The following is a 16,360-nucleotide window of genomic DNA, read 5'->3' on the forward strand; positions in this document are numbered from 1 at the left end:
GAATTTCGGGTGCAGTTCCGTTTAACTGGAGTTCACAACAGGAAGGGTTGGTAGCGTTTCATTTAAACGAAGTTTGCTAAAATTGTTCCTATAGATAGCCAACTAAAGTTGGTATCCTCGTCCCGTTTATCCGACATGTCCGCTTAAGCAAGTTTTCTTTATCCTTAGTCCACCTGGCATAACTTTGGTGTAAAGGCTTGAAAGAATAGTGCATTGGACATTATTCGTTGGTTCAGGTCTCCAAGGCCGGCGTTCCTTTTTTTGAGCCAAACTTATTCACATGACTCTTAATAATAATTATGCTCGCGAGAGATGTACCTTAGTCACCGCAATATAACTTGATTGACGCAACTCTCAGAGTACCTCAAATAATTTTCCCCGAATAACGTTGCGCATAACTCGGGTGACCTTTGAGCATCACGTATGTTTGACACCGCAGGTAAGCATTCCTAGGCACCTTAGACAACGCCGCGTTTACCCAACCTACCTGAACAAAAGAAGAAATTCAGTCAGCAATTTCCCGTTTTCCGAATTCTATAATTTTTTCACATAACTGAAGCACACTGAACTTCGCGGCTGGGCAAACACAATCGGCACCTGCGAATCAAGATATTCACAGCCGTCATGGCCGTAGAGTTCATGTGTGCTCAATCTGCAATGGTGCGCTGCCTATAGAGCTCAAGCCTCTCTATTTTTATTACGTTGATTTAAAGCAGTCAAGGAAGTGCTTCCATCATCTCCAGCAGCAGCATCATTAGCAACATATGTTATGCTCACTTAAAGACATTCTAAACGTGTGATATATTTAGCGCATTTTGGCTCACACTCACAGAGTTCCGGAATTTGTAGTTTACAAAGTGGAGCTGTTTATTTTTAGTGACTTCTGTAATCCGCCATGGCGTGATGCGCGAATACATGCTTCCGAATTTGGTGCAATGAAGTAAGACTGGCGAAGTCTCTATTTTCTTTGCGGTGAATAACAAAAAACGATGTGTGAAAAATGGTAATTACGAGGAAATCAGGAAGTTTATTTTCAAAGAAAAATGCTTTACATTATGATGCCATTTAAAGGTGCACCACAGATGACGGCCTTGAGATAGTGGCGCAGGGCGCTTTAATCTCTATTCTTTGGTCGAGAAGTAAAATACCACAAATGATCAAAAGTATAGTGTTATAACTGCCGAATTATATGGACGCCTTATTACGTGAAGTAAACCCAGCGGCGTATATTTGTGTCAGTAGAAAAAAGCGGCGTTCTCATCCGATGCTGTTCATGTTAGGGCGTGGACGGCGGGGAGGCTGTGGAGGCCGGATAATTGAAGGTCGCCAAGGAATGGCAAAGCAAGGTCCCGTGCCGCCACACGGAAAACCAGCCACCAATGCAGAGAGTGGTTTGAGGCGCTCTCCGATGCTGCCTTCATTGAATTCTTCCTTTACTTCTGCAAGAGAAATTCATTGCATAAATCAGGCATTCTGTCTCTCTCAGGTAGACAAATGCTATCGTGTGCGCGCTGACAAGTCTAAGTACATAGATTCACAATTGAAGTGGCCTGTTCGTCGCCGTAACACCAGCTTTTCATGGTCATATATACGAAGCAGCCTTCCTTAAAGCGTTTAACTATGCATGCGAAAAGGTATATACAGTGAACTCTCACTAGAGTGAACTTCAAGTAACGCAAAGATATAATTCACTTAACTGAAAGTTCACTAAACTGAATGTGCACTAGAATATGGAACAGCACAGGGCGCAGCAGACATCGAGTCCAAAATGTGGAATGCAATTTATGAAGTTAGGGTATATGGAGTTGCTCGGCTGCCTATCTCATTAAAAAAAATTTAAATTTTATTTGTAATGCTACTCTTAAGATACAAGAAAACACAAGAAGTAACAAAGCTGTCCAGAGAGAATATGTTTTTCTACACTTCGTCTGGCGCAGCTTGTTGCTGAGACACGAAGTCTCGCAACACGAAGTCTCGCTACAGCCTCGGATAGAGTTGCACAATTTGAATCTGCCTCTGGCATTGCATCTTCCTCGTCGTGCTCTTCTTCTTCAGGACGAACGCTGGAAACAATTTCCAGATGTGAAAGTTCAGCACAGGCAATGAGCTCACTGTCAAGCTGTATATAGCACACTCCACATAGTTGGTGAGGGACCTTTGTCACCAGCGGGATAATGTTCATTCAACTAAAATATGCGCTGTGTATAAGTTCGTTTTACGGAAAGTTTCTGCGTAGAATGCATAGGAAAATCGCCGGAAATTTTCTAACATATCGTTACTCGGAAATAGTCGGTAAATCGAGGTTCGTAGAGCTGAGAGTTTACTGTAAATATTATATATATATATATATATATATATATATATAGTGAGGTTATGCCGAGATCCGATAGTTGAACAGGAACTTGTTGGTTGAGGACGATACTTTATCTCCTACGTTTCGGCCCAGATACTAGATGAAAAGGTAAGGCGTTGTGCTTAAATACATACATGGTATTAGGGGGGGGGGGGGGGCACGACACATTGTTGCTGTAAGGTACTTGAAAACCCGTGTCACATCAACATTGCACATGTTGCACGTGATTTAACAAAAGAATTCTACGCCAAGCCATGGTTGTAACAACAGGTTTGTACAGGTTCGCAGAGCAGCAAATGTAACCAACAATATATCTATGAAGAACAGGGTTTACGAACCGATGACACATAACTTACACAAAAAAGTCTTTACGCCAAGACATGCCTGTAAGAACAGGTTTGTACAGGTTTGAAGAGCCTATATATATATATATATATATATATATATATATATGCGTGTGTGTGTGTGTTAAGAGACAGGAAGAAGGGCGGTGTGGATCAGGGAACAAACGGGGATAGCCGATATTCTCGTTGACATTAAGAGGAAAAAATGGAGCTGGGCAGGCCATGTAATGCGTAGGATGGATAACCGGTGGACATTTAGAGTTACAGAATGGATACAAAGAGAAGGGAAGCGCAGTAGAGGACGGCAGAAAACTAGGTTCGGTGATGAAGTTAGGAAATTTGCAGGCGCAAGTTGGAATCATGTAGCGCAAGACAGGGTTAATTGGAGATCACAGGAAGAGGCCTTCGTCCCGCAGTGGACATAAATATAGGCTGCTGCTGCTGCTGCTGCTGCTGCTGCTGATGATGATGATGATGATGATGATGATGTGTGTGTGTGTGTGCGCGTGTGTAGTAGCAGTAGTAGTAGTAGTGCAGTGCATCAAGCTAGCCCCGGAGGTACAATTCACAGAAATCAGTACGATGTAGGTGGTTCGTGCATCATACATATCAGCCGTTTCGGCAACCTCTCTGTCTGTCTATACATAATTATATGTAGGTGTATAGGTGTACGAGCGTGTTGTGTGTGGTATGTGCAGGTAACAAATATTTATAATTAATAATAGTAGCCAATAGTATTTTCAGTGTGGAAAAGATTAGCAATGTACCCTGTTTCATTCTTAGCGGGCAATGCTGTGGAAACTATACAAGTGGTGCGGTCTTACAAGTCTCAGATCACACGTTTCGCCATGCCGTTCTATTTTAATTGTGACGCTTCTACGGAATAACTACTTTACATTTCGCATACACAACTTTAGGACATCCGATCTTGTCTAATCACCTATCATTTGCATTTGCTTGCTGTCGGTATGGGACGTACTATGTTTTAGTCGCGAGCGCATGGGTTCTGCCGTGACCGCTAGTAGCATAAGTTTGTCATTCCGCTCATTCGGTGGTAAACAGGTTTAGACCTGCGACGCTTTCAACGTAGTAAATGCGTTATATTTTGTTACATAGAAGTACAATAGTACAAGTGCCATCAAATAACGTGATACATAGCGATGCCTTTTTTATATTAGAGATGCGCTATTTTTCTGTCTGGCATGTGAGCAGCGAGAGACTTCTCTCTAGCCTTCGTAGCGTTGCATGGTATGCATGAAACGGTGGATAAATACATCTATAGAGGAATCCTCAAATATCCTTCAACGATCTCCGCTCCGTGGCACTGACTTCAGCATCAATTTTACAAGCTGTGTTGTATATTTTACGGCAAAACGCTCTAGCTGTTGAATGCTTGTTACTCAGATATTATTTCATTGAGATATGCGTCGCGAAAATATTGTGGCCTCTTTAAATAGATCCGGTATTTGCCACGAGTGACCTTTTGCATAAATGTGTCGAATCTGTGTGTTCCCTTATAAATGCATGAGTGGTTTCAAGTGTAAGGCCTCCAGTTCTAGCCATGTTTTATTAGGATGTGAGAGCTAGTCTAAAAGGCTGCTACCCTACCCCTCCTTCTGTAGGCACGGGTCTCTTGCTGCTAACCAAGGTAAAGTACAAAGTCCCTTCTGATACTTAAGTTTCGTAACTCGAGCTTGCTTTGAAAGGGTAGGAACCGCGCACGAAACAGGTATGGTGACAAGCTACCGCGTGAGCCTTGGTTCATGAGCTGCTTCACCGTCTTTCAAGATAACAAATTAGAGCAGTATCGCACCCATTGCAGTTCACGTTTGCTGCCACACTTCATAGCTACGCTTGCGGCAAACAGCAACCAAGTGTCAAAATGGTCTTTCACCTTGGACCAGTGCCTCATCGAAAAACCTCCATTTCTGCGCTGTAGTCCCCAGACAGCTCAGTTTACCTGATCCCTGGTTTATGAAAATCAGTACTGCCGCACTCGGCCTGGGTCAACTACTAGGATCACAGCCGGCATGAAATCGTTAATATTGTTTTTGGCTAAGTATTGGGAAATTTTATATAATACCAGATTCTATGTAGTAATGACGAATAACGGCTTTGCACCCTCTGCGTACACTAAACATTCGTAACTACTACATCACGTCGCAGAAATAATGCCGGACTATATGATTTCAATTCTCACTGGCCTCACTCCGAAACATCGTGGGTTGCTTCATTTAGAACAACGATGTTGTATAATGGAGACATACCGCTCAGGCTTTCATTGAAGTTGATTAACGATGAACGGACAGTAAGCGCACGCAATAATCATGCCGTAATGAGGCGATATATTGCGAGCGCATGGCCAAGTACATATCGATAAGGTCTGGCCACGATACCTGCTCAAATAGCACCAAGTTAACACAAGTAATTGGGCCTTATTTTATGATTGCCACCACTTCAGCGTACCATAAGGATCATTTGGCAAACTAATATAATCATTAAGTGAAGCCCTGACAGGCCCGAGACGCCAATCATATACCTGTTAGATATTGGTCTGATTTAGGTCCATTGGTGTGTAACAATTTCGTGTACACATAGCTTCGATTGCTTCAAATATTTGGAATATCGCAGGTGCAAATGAAACACTAAACGTAAGCTATGCGTTTCACAAGCACACCCTTCTATATCATCATGCTAATCTTAGCTTATAATTGCGTTCCTGGCAGCACAATGCCCCAGATGGGATTTTCCCGCTTTGGAAGAAGGTAATTTCATTTTGAATGAAGGGAACTTGAAAAACCCAAGGGTTAGTATTCACATATGCAGCAAAGCGCCGAAGGTGTGCAATATTAGCGCGCAACGTTCCTGAACAGCACACCCTACGAACCACAGTGTTGCTTTAGAATGACTGAGTTGCTAATTAGCAATTTTAATTTCGTAATAAGGAAAGAAAGCATAAGCTCACCGTCGCTTTTCGTTCCTTGTCGGCTGAAATAAAGCAAATACGAAAAAAATTTGTTCAAATATGTCAGGGTAAGAAACACTTTGGATCTATAAATACCAGGGAAGTATAAGATTCCACATATAAGCGTGGTAATGCTATCCACCGCATGGTGAAGTGCGCTCCACGCATACCAAGCTTTTATTTTCGGTCAGGACAGTGCGCAATCATGCGCGGTGACTAGCGACCATGACAATGAGCTACTGAAGACGACACCACGGGGTTGGTTGCAGAAAAAAGATTGTAAAAACGATAACAGTCTTTTACAGTCCTTTTGACGTAACTAAAGAACGTAAGGCTGTCCAAACTCTTTCGGAGCCTTCCACTATGGCGTACCCCAAAACGTTTTGTGTAATTTTGTGGCGTTGGACCCCACTAATGACACAGCCTTCTGCATCACGCTCATTTTACAAAAGATGCTCCGGGGGCGAGTAATTATTGAAAGGTAATTGCACCCTAGGCCCACTTGCGCTTGCTACTCTTCCACCTGTGCTGATAAGTTCTTTTTTCTGCTTGTAATATAATAAACAACGATAGCTAATTACCAATATAGCTTTGTGTGCTATATGAAACATATGCAAGGAATGAATTAATACATTTGTATACCACGTATTAGTGTCGTACACTTTGTGATTTTACGTAAGAGACGGTGATTTTCATTTAATGCATAAGGGTTCTTACGTGGGAACAACGCCGCTACAGACTGGATCAGTGAGTGATATACCTGCTCATATATGCATGCTACTAACAGAAATGAGTATCCGCTCTAAGTGCGAATTTGAAAGGCTAGTTTATGAAACAAGCGGTATTTAACATGACGCCTCTCAATCACTGAGCTGGATTAGGTCACTGCATCGCATTTCATACTATGTGATAGCCCAAAGGTCAATTCACAATGATTTATTATTCTCCAGAGGATTACTTTCTTTGCGAGGGACTACTGAGGATTATAAAATAAGACGAATAGGACGTGGTTGACATAGAGGAAAGACAGGGACTTGTGGGGCACATCAGAGCATTATGCGGTTTGCTGATTACACTGCACTCCATCGAGATCAGCCCACATTTTTAGAGAACATTACCTCCTGGATGGGCCTATATTTTTTGTTTTGTTAGGCTGCACTTCCTGTTTCAAATCTTGGCGTGCGCAGATTGCGCTAGCACATCTGTGTTTCACCTTTTTTGATAAATATTGCATTATGACTGCTGCGTACGTTCTGTACGTTAACTTCGTGAGTTATTTTTGTCACAAGCTTAATTTGATGCCTTTTTTTTCGGTCTGCTACGTCCTCTAGAAGGCCTCTAGAAGGCCTAAAATGTGTATTTTGACGAGACGAAAGTGGCGAGATACTCAGTGGCCACGAAACTTAAATTTATTTCAAGCCTCAAAAGAACACCTTGATTTTCAAAAAAAAAAAACATGAGAAGAAAACGCTAAAAACACTATCGAGCCATCTCACAGCGATAATCACGTACTGTTCGCCCCCCCCCCTCCCCTTCTCTAACCCCCACCCCTTTGCTCTCTATATGCTATAGTGTAAACGTACTTGACAGAAATATCTGTGTTACTTCTGCGTACATTTGTACCGAGAAATTTTCAGGAAGATAACAAGCCAGGTGCCTTGGTTTATTGACTGAGTAAAAAAATACGAACGTACTAGGCGAGCTGGCTCTATGGCTTTGATGTTGCCCTGCAGAGCATGAGGTCGTGGGTTCAATTCACTGCCTGGACAACCTCATTTGGATTGGATCAAAATGCAATAATGTTCGCATATCATGCTTTCAATGCACGCTCAAGAACCCCAGATAGCCGTATGTTATCGGGAGCCTTTTATCAAAGGTCCCTCAACACCCAATATGTATTTCCGGCACGTTAAACAGAACTTCTTTTCAGTGATAAACTCCAGATCAACTCAACCCTGCGCTGATCATCTGTCGAATATATAATGTCACATGGTGCCTTGTTTAAAGCATTTTGACTATTAATTATGTTTTAGGTTACTTCAGTGTGAAGCCGACATTTCTATTTTCTATTGGTGGTTGACACAAACATCCTAAACATCCTTCCCGTATTCCACCAAGATACCCCGTTCTACGTCTACAACAAACATGCTCATGTGAAACTGATCAGCTGCTGGCCGTGTTTACTTCTGGCCCAAAAAGATAAAGCGCCACCATTTGAGTCAGGGATATTCGTGTCGTCGTGATAAGGAGAACTTTTAGGTCAATGCGTGAACATTCACTTAACCACAACCTTACCATAGATGCGTGCCTGCATGCAAGCTGTCTTGCATGACCGCGGATACTTCCGCACGCTTCCCGTTGAGTGATTCTTGCAGACAGCGCTTTAGTATTTATTGTCATGTTTCATATATCGCACTTAACACAAAATGGTCATTAGATTCTCTACAGTTTAGTCATTTTCTGGTACAGATTTTCTTGACGGGGTTGCGTGACATGCGGAAAACAGTTTTTTTACGATGACGTAGAGACACGTCTTGTAGTTATCTTTCAGCCATATCTGCCGGGATACCTTTGCCGGTACTCGTAAGTTGCTACTGCACGCTGCGGTAGTGGTGTCAGTCACTCAATAATACGAAGAGTTATTTGCCTAATGCCGCACAGTTTCCTTTGAGTAAGTAGATCACCTTGTTTCGAGCATCTTGAAGAAAACAAACTCACAGGAAAGTTTCGAGTGTGTAACTCAAATGTTTAGGGGTTAGTTGTGGTGTGGGCTGGGTGTTTCCGCCTCCGATCTTCAGCTCTCTGAACCGCTTGAAGTTTTCAAGGTCCTGCATTTACCATTACATTTGAGTGTACAGGAGACCCAACGTGGTTGCTCAGTGGTTATGGTGTTGGGCTGGTGAGCACGAGGTCGCGGGATTTAATCCCGGCCACGGCGGCCGCATTTCGATGGGGGCAAAATGCAGAAAACACCCGTGTACTTAGATTTAGGTGCACGTTAAAGAACACCAGGTGGTCCATATTAATACGGAGTCCCCCACTACGGCGTACCACATAATCAGATCTTGGTTTTTGGCACGTAAGACCCCATAATTTAATTTTTTATCGTACAGGATATATTGCAGCGTTGTGGTTTAAACTATGACGCTCCCCAGCATACGCTCGCACAGTCGAGGGTGCTTTAATGACAACGGAATAACAAATAATGGGATAACAATTCTGAAATGATGACGATAGTAAAACGACGACAGCGTGACAGCAACGGCTTGAGGACAATGGTATGGCGACCAGTGCATGATGGCGATGACGTGTAGACAAGCGTATTACGACGACTGTACGTCTACGGCGTGACGATTATGGTATGAAGAAAATCGCCTTAAGAAGCTGGAATGACGACGACGTGCTTACCACGGTGGCATTACGGTGACACTAAGACAATGAATGCATGACGACGAGAGTATGACCTTGATGACAAGACAACAGCGTCATAATCAGGATTCAATGACGACAGCATGGTTGCGACGGAATGATGAAACAGGAATTAGGTCGATGGAACAACGAAGACGGTATGACGACGACAACGTGACGTCAATATGATTACGACGAGTGTATGAAAGGTAACGCTTGGATTGAACCAAAGTGACCAGCAGAACCGGTTGGTACTTTACACGTAGGCCCGCGGACGCGTGCGGACTTCTCAACTTTCACTGTTTACTAAAAGAGGCCCTGTACGCCTTCCGGTTCCGCCCTGTGACGTGGTACGCTAAATCTTCGGGGAAAAAGAGTAATGGCATAATGCAGCACAGCGCCAGAAAAAGAAGCCCGCAAATCTTGAGCACTTTCTTTTACATTGCAGGTGATCGCAAGTTTAACAGTCAATTCTTCCGTAAGTTAAACAAAAATTATGCATAGTATTCCTCACCTAATCGAAAACGTAAGGAGATGCACACCTTAATTGAAACAGGGCCGAGTGGTATAGGCGTCATAATTGACAACACGAAATCTTTATCGGAGTAATATAGGTGAGCGGAAATCCCATACTTGGGGCCGCAGGCTCACTGCTGCACGCTGCATGCGATACTATCTGTCACCCTTTCAGATGACTGGCACGTCGGCCGCATTCAATAACAACAGTTAACTTAAATATCCGAGAGAGAATGTGGAAACCCCGGTTTCAATTTCGTTACACACGCGAGAATGAAGCGCGTAATAATATTCAACCTAACCACTGCATTTTTTTCTTTGCATCCGTCACGTCTCACAGCAACAAGATGGTTATAAAGGGTTAGCACCGGCCCCATTCTTTGCTCACGACTGCTATCACTTGGAGTCATTGTGTTACACCGCGCGTCATTCGCCATCCAGGCACATCACCCAGTCGGTTCTTTGTAGCAGCTAGATCTGCCTATTGAGATAGACCCAAGTCATAACCCAGAAGGCTGTAACGTTTCATCGCCAAAGATCGCCGTCTCAATATTGTCGATGCGATCGCCGTCACCACCTTCTTGCTGCCCTCACTCGAATGCTCGCCGCGTCACATACAATTGTCTGCCTCACAAAAATAAAAGTAAAAAAAATGGCCTGCCTCGGTAACTCTTTGCACAGCCATAAAACCTTAATAGCCGACATGCACAAAATGGTTCGCATAGCAGAGAGAGATAGGATGCATAGAAAGGCAGGGAGGTTAACCAGAGGTGGTTCCGGTTGGCTACCCTGCACGGGGGGAAGGAAGGAGTAGGGGGATAAAAAGAAAGAGAGTGAAAGGGGAGAGAGAGAGAGAGACAAGCACAAACAAACCGCGTACACCATATAACCGCAGGGGGCAGCGTTAAAGTCTATTGTGAAGGCCCGTAGACGACAGGAACATTAATAGAGGTTTACACAGCGCATGTGACCTGCACAGTTTATTTTAAATTTTGTTTTTCTAACGAACCAAGAATTTGCAGCCGCTCAATGCACTACGCCAGCGCAAACACTTCACGTGTAAACGGGCACATGGAGCCACCTGGCATTCAAGGATTTTTTTTAACAGCTGCTTCAAAGCGCAGGTGGTGATGCGCGAATCGTCCTTGTCTAGGTGCCGGCACCGTAAAGTACACCGAATAAACAGTACCCCTGTGAAAATATTTACAGTTGCCTTTGTGTACATTATTATATCTGGTGGATAAACAGCACCGAGTGCTTTCCGGCTTTCACACATAAAATATTGCGCGTAAAATAAAAAAGTACGAAATGCAAAGGTAGGTGCAGCTATCCGCTATACGCGTGCTCACGATAGTGCAACGTGTATGAATAAGTGTGAAATGTTTTGTTTTTCAAAAAAGACCTTTCGAAATTCCTAACAATGTACAAAACTATAGCACGTTATGTGGCTTGACATGGCATTAGAGCTTACGGTCGTTTCTTGTCCATACAAGGAAAGCGACATAACATATCAGACGCCATCGTGTGAACGCATTGCGGTCGCATGCCTGACGCTAGAGAAGTGAAAGGCTTCAAAGGCACCATTGACCCCAAGCATTGCTCTTGAAAAAAATGTAACAATGTTTCGAAGTAACCATGTGGCACTTGGCACAATAATGTAACGCATAAAGATGCTGGCGAAGCATAGCTTTGCCATGTGCGAACTCCACCAATTTTCAATAGGTTACATATGCCAGCGCCTTCTTTAAATTTCCCGTCCACTTTGGCGTAGGGCACCGCAATACAGAATAACTTAAACAGAGTGAATGTGTTCGCTAGGTCATAGTAAGAGCGAAATAATCTGAAGATCATGCCAGAAGTATACATATAACTGGTGGATAGCAAGGAGGCAGGCTGAACGTTAACCAGAATATTATGGCGTAAATTTGGACAAAAATGCATACGGGCAGCAAACATGGTCGGAATTATATAGAAAAAAAAGGGACGGAGGGATAGGTACCTCACGCCATCGGTACCACACTATGATGGAAAGCCGCGAGGTTCGGGCTTCATTATCACTAAGGTTCTCAACAGTGCCCACAGAAGCCACATTCTGCGTGCGTATCCAAAATTCTCTCTTGAAATCCAATCTTCCTGTCGTCGTCTGGGAAGGGTAGTCGCGTTATGATTGTTGATCCCTTCGCTTTTAGTTCGCTAAATGTCCGTCTTTTTGTGCTTGTATAGCTGCGGTTGGTGTCATTTTTCGTCGAATTAATTTTTTGGCCTTTTGTACGTGATAAATATCGCTCTCGATTTGTATTGGTTTTAGCTGGTCCATTTCAGCAGGGAACTTCTTGATTCAGAACACCAAAGCTGCCCGTTCGCTCTGTAATAAAGGAAATGGAACCATTCTGCTCCGTCAAACTATTTCGCTACATAGGTATGAATTAGAGGTTAATACTCATAACTTCTGCATGATTCAACCTACTTAAATTCAAATGGCATGGCCCTCGCTAATGCTGATGAGCACAACTTTAACAGAAATCGTACTGTTTTATGCAAGCTTGAAACGTTATGCGACCATTTCCGAATACACGAAGTCTGGCTGGACCGGCATTCTCAAGTAGTATATCATTGGATACTTAAGGACTTCTGCATATCAAAACAAGGGGTTTCTTTCTTTGATTTCCGAGCTGTAGCCTCAACAACTTGTATAAGAATGTATCGAAATATATTGGTATCCTGTGTGGCACCACGTGCCCGCGCACGTGTGTGTGGTGTGTGTGTGCTTGTGTGCGCGTGTGTGCGTTGTGTGTGTGTGTGTGTGTCTTTCCGGACTTTGGAAAATTTGAGTCTTTTTTCAAATTCGGGCATTTGTACAGTTGACAAACCTCCATTTACTTGAGCTTCGAAGCTTATACCAGATATAAATGCCTGCCACCAAACAGGCCCTGAGGTCATCCACATATGCCCTTGGATCATTACATGCAGGCATGAAAGGCTCTATTAGTCCCTTTCGACATTTGAGAGTTTACACTGGATTGAACAACTGACAGAAGGGCACAAATTCCGCTCTGCATGGCTTCAGCTACACGCTGCCGCTGCTGATAATATTAGTGACATCACCTTTAAAACCGGGCAGCGACAGTCACAGAAGATAATCAGGTTGTACTACATCTGTTGCAGTCGAGCACTTTGTCTATATCTAGCTGATATTATTTTTCTTTAATGAAACCTCTATCACATATTGCGAAGTAATGCATTTATTAATGGACCCCGGGTCCATCTCATCGCTGCTTTTTTCTCTACGATTGCTCTAAATGAGTCGTGCATATCTCAGCTGCTCACCAGTTAACGTTTCCATCATGTTTGAACCCCAGTGCTTCTCTAATGTATGCGTTCCTTAGGAGCTTGACTGGATGAATATCTTGGCATTCCATTAGAATACGCTGAGTCATCTTTTGGAATTTTGCTGCAACAGAGACATGCCTCACCCTGTTGCAAATACTTACTACTTTATATGCCTTTGCCATCAGGCCTCAAACAGAAAGAGAATGCACTTTTATAAAAAAAGATCTTTCGTGATGTCTTGCTTGCGGTTTTTTATTTGCAAATCACCGCAGATGTTCAACGCCACTGGCTATTTCACGACATTGCTAGAATCAGTAGGAGGTTGAGAGACCATTTTACGAGGCCCCTCGACATTTCTACCTTATCTCGCGACCATGGGTACCTTGGGTGAACACCACTGCACCAAAACTGACACGTATAAATTACATATATATTGGTGGAACGCTGTCGCCATATCCGCGCAGCTGCATGAAGCTTGAAGCGGGTAAAAATGTAAGAAATTCTGGGATATTTCACGCCAGAATCACGATCTGGTCATAAGGCACGTCGTACTGGATGACTCTCCGGAGTGACTTCGGCAACCTGCGGTTCTCCAACGTGCACTTATTTGTAATTTTGCTGCCATAGGAACTCCACTGCCGCAGCTGCTAGGATCGCACCCGACACCTCATTCTCACCATGAAATGGCATCGTCACTAAGCTACCACGGCGGGTCCCCTGGAGCGGATGTGCAGACAAAACACAAATGATTTCGCAGACTGTTTACCTGGAGCCGTACAAGTCGGTGTTAGGAGCACAACATTCGTATTTTTATACGACGACTACATAAATTCTGGGGAAATTTTAGGGTTGCTGACGGTGGAATATAGCTTTGGTTATACAAAATGCACATCAAAAAGTTCTGCGCGAGAAAATTTCTGAGATCGAGTCCAAGCTCGCGCAAGTGACGTCTGCTCCCAAATTACCACAACATTCACTGCAGTAATGCCATTTTCAACCATCTGCATGCTGTCAGAAGCTGCATGTTTCATATCCCGCTTGAACCTGCTGCTGTCTTAACCTGTATGTTCTCAATACCTGCACGCTGGCATAAAAACATCCGGGAAAAAGATGCGTAAGCGCTGCTCGGGATGATTTCCCGAGAAACACAATTTCTCTACACTCACCTTTTAGGTGGAGCTCCATCTGTAAATATAGGATATGAAGAAGCATTAAAAGTCGCATACATAATAAATGAGTCAACACGTAGTATAAATAATAATTAACACAAAATAACAATAAGTAAATTGCAATAAATAAATAACACAAAACATGGCAGTGAGAGTGCCGTTTACTCACCACTTATACAAACCAGCAGAAAAATAAGGAAGGCAAAAATTCATACTTCATAGTGAGTTGTGGCTTCAAAATGTCGTTCTCCAAAGGAATTGCGAACCTGTGTGTAATAGACACAGATTTTACGCCAACAGCTCTACTACATCACATTCAAACTATCTTATGCGCAAAACCTCTTATGCCTTATAACATTGTGAAATTTTTTGAAAGTTTGCTTCAACTAATTTAGCCAAGCTGTCAGAAACAGACTGTGGAATTACTAGATTCTTTGCCATAAAGCGTGCTGTAACTGTTTGTTCAATCTAGTGTTGGTCATCCTCGTGTCTAACGATATACATAATGACGAATACGAAAGATGCATCTTTACCTTTTTTACCAGTTTGCGGTGGCCGCGGCTGATCGACCAGTGGCTTCAGGTGCAGTGGAGGCCACTCTGTCAAGTCAATGGACTCAGTATTCTGCGTACGCAACTCCAATGAAATACGGCACACCAACAATCCCCTTCTCTGACACGTCGTGCTTAGAAAAACATATGATGACCTCAGTTAAGTTTTGTGGAAGTTGCTATGCGCCGAACAATATTTTGGCCTGCACCAGCACGCTCTCTAGCGGTTGGATATATGAAGAAGCACATCGTGACCACAGCTGGAGGTCACTGTCATAAATAGCGGATGCGCAAGCGCTGCCAGTAAACAGATACGGAGGGTACCTACGCAGGAACAACAATGGAATGCATACTTGCCAGTTCTTTTTTTTTTCTGCTTTAATTTCACCTTTCTCGGAAGATGAACCTTACAAAGCATCTGATAACAACCGCCGACAGTGCTGCATTGTCATCTTCTATTGATATTCCTGTTTTGAGCTGCGAGAATCTAGCAGGCGTGCGAAGTAGAAAAAACAGGGTGAAAACTGTCAACAAGCGTCAACAAGCACGTTTCATCGTAGGTCCTTTGTGCGGCAACACTAAACAGGTGATGTACGTGATACACTTATCGTTACGAAGCGTTCATTATCACCATACGCTTTGTCCTCGACCACTGCATGCGTCAGCGCTATCAGCGCCACGCTAGCCATGTGTGTAAAAGCCAGTAAGGTTGCGCGATATTTTTATAAATATCTATTGAATTGTTTTTTACTTGCGCTCACTTCGGCTACACGAAGCAGTGGGCTCAGTTGTAACTTAAGTAGCGCACCTTTTTTTATTCACTTGAGATTGTACTATACACTCTTAGTCTATGCTGGCTTGAAACAACGGATATAACGCGGAAAGTAGATCAGAATTTCCACAGTTATATATGGCTCACTGCAAGTGGCAGACTGCGTATCCGGCCTATTTTATGCTGCTCTTTCATGTGCGGCCAAATCTTTATGCGGTATTTCAGATCAAATCTGTGCGGCGTACTAAGCGACGCAAATATTACGCGGCTCACGATTATGCGGCCCAATGGGCATTTTTTATGAGAAAATTATTTTTTTATAGACAAGTGCTGCCCAGAGTAGTTTTTCGCGCGGTTTCATACACATAGCAAAGAACCACATGATAGGAAATTGATAATACAGAGCCCACAAGCGTGGAAACGCACATCGCTCAAACATGGACACACTGGGAATCAAACACGGATACGTCGCGTGACAACCAAACACGCTAACCGCTACACCACATCACTACGCTGCCGCGGAGGGCTCGCATAGCTATTTGTAGGTACATTTTTGCTTCAAAGGCGGTCGTTTTACGTCGATCGTTCACCGTCGGTGATCGTGCGTGGTATAAATATAGTTTGTGTAACTGTTGCCGTTGTTTAGGTGGTCGTTGATAGTAAATTAAGACGTGATGTATTTAAATGAGTAGCAGTATACGAACACGTTTTCAACAGCTGTCATGCGGAGTTAGAGAGCTGTACGAAAAGAAAAACTGCTTATCCAGGCGAATGTTGTTCTTCAATGTTTTCTCTTTGTTCGTTGCAGTCGCTGCCTAACCGGGAACTTGGCATAGTCCGAGAAAATTCCAAACTCGTTTCTAAAGTTCAGTTAAAACTAATTCGCCGCCAACATTCAAACCTGTAACTATAATTAACTGCACTTGCTTCAAAGTTGTGCTGTTGCGCTGCC

The 16,360-nt window shown here is 43.3% G+C and overlaps 1 long non-coding RNA gene across 1 annotated transcript; it reads right to left on the minus strand.

Moving 5' to 3' along the window:
* Positions 1–665: 665 nt before the first annotated feature.
* On the minus strand, positions 666–14,880 carry LOC119441076 (uncharacterized). The gene is made up of 5 exons (XR_005189766.2): positions 14,619–14,880; positions 14,255–14,351; positions 14,083–14,101; positions 5,663–5,685; positions 666–1,439 (listed from the first exon to the last, which is right to left on the minus strand). It is a non-coding gene; the product is annotated as an uncharacterized LOC119441076 (long non-coding RNA).
* Between the last annotated feature and the right edge of the window lie 1,480 nt (positions 14,881–16,360).

The sequence above is a fragment of the Dermacentor silvarum genome, chromosome 2, assembly GCF_013339745.2.
Source record: "Dermacentor silvarum isolate Dsil-2018 chromosome 2, BIME_Dsil_1.4, whole genome shotgun sequence".
Lineage (NCBI taxonomy): Eukaryota > Metazoa > Arthropoda > Arachnida > Ixodida > Ixodidae > Dermacentor > Dermacentor silvarum.